A 1347-nucleotide genomic window follows, 5' to 3' on the forward strand; every position below is an offset into this window, starting at 1 on the left:
AAAATGGCCGTTCCTCCACATTAGTGCTTGTCGAGGGAAGGGGGGAGGGCGGAGGGCGGAGGGAATGAGTGAGTGGGGCCAATTGATGTCAGTCTTCCTCCTAGTTTCATCTTCTCTGCACGCTGTCCAAATTGAGTTGTTGCCCTTTTTCAGGAACGCCTTGGAAAACTTTGGCCGCCAACTAATTCATTCATGAAAACCGTTCGTCCGCTGCTTAGCATACAATTGCCACATTAACTTGCCGTGGCCCAAGATAAATCGCCAAATGGCTGTAAATTGTTGCTGTTGCCTCTGTGTTCTTATTGTTGTTGCTGTTGTTATTGTTGTCAGTGCTGTTATTGTGGTTGCTGTTGTTGCATTTCTAACACTGCGCAGTTATTTCGCACTAAAGCCCCCAGCGCAGCTCACAACGAAAATCGAGACAAGTTTGGAGGAAATGCCTATTTTTTCTTCTGTTTTTGGTTTTTCTTTTTCTCATTTTATTTTTCGCTTCTTCTGCAAAGTGCATTTGAGGCCTCGAGCAACGGCAGCAACAACGATGACGATGACGACGACTACGACGACTACGACGACGACGACGAGAAGCATTTTTAATGTGTTTGCGCTTTAGCCAAAAGTTGGCGTTGGGCCCATTTTTCTTAGGCTTGTTAGACGCGCCAGCGCAACTAAAAATTCGAAACACTTTTCTGGCGAACGAAAAAAATAACAGAAATTAAACAAAAAGACAATAAGGTGCACAACCGCAAAAGACCAAGTGCAAGAGCATCTGACAATGAACAGTGAGGCGCTGTTAATGCATTTGTATTAGAGATGTGCGTGATTCACGGGCCTCACACACTTCCTTTCCCCTCTCTCTCTCTCTCTCTCTCTCTCTCTCTCTCTCTCTCTCTCTCTCTCTCTCTCTCTCTCTCTAAGCTATGTTTCAGTGATTTGAAATCAGGGACACATCTTGTATTTAAAATTAATTATCAATGAGCTATTATTTTATACATACGGGCTATCATTTACGTTTATTTCTGTAAAGCTTTAGATCATCGCTGAGATTTACGATGTCCACCAACCACAAGATATTGGAATGCTATTTTTTATACATGGAATGGTATTAAATGATTCAATTTAAGTTTTGCTCGAAAAATTTATGTTTTACTATAAAATCCAATTAATTTTTTGAGAACCCAACTTTCTGTGGGTGTGAATATTGATTCGGACCACCAACTTGTTGCAGCCAAGGTCCGCATGCGATTATGCATGGCGAAAAATGTACGCCCCAACACGCAGCGAAAACTAGACGTCGGAAAGCTGCTAGCACAACAGACTGCCGAAGCTTACTCCGCTCAACTCTCTGAG

This window comes from Scaptodrosophila lebanonensis, unplaced genomic scaffold, assembly GCF_003285725.1.
Source record: "Scaptodrosophila lebanonensis strain 11010-0011.00,11010-0021.00 unplaced genomic scaffold, SlebRS2 tig00000142-arrow-arrow-pilon, whole genome shotgun sequence".
Taxonomy (NCBI): domain Eukaryota; kingdom Metazoa; phylum Arthropoda; class Insecta; order Diptera; family Drosophilidae; genus Scaptodrosophila; species Scaptodrosophila lebanonensis.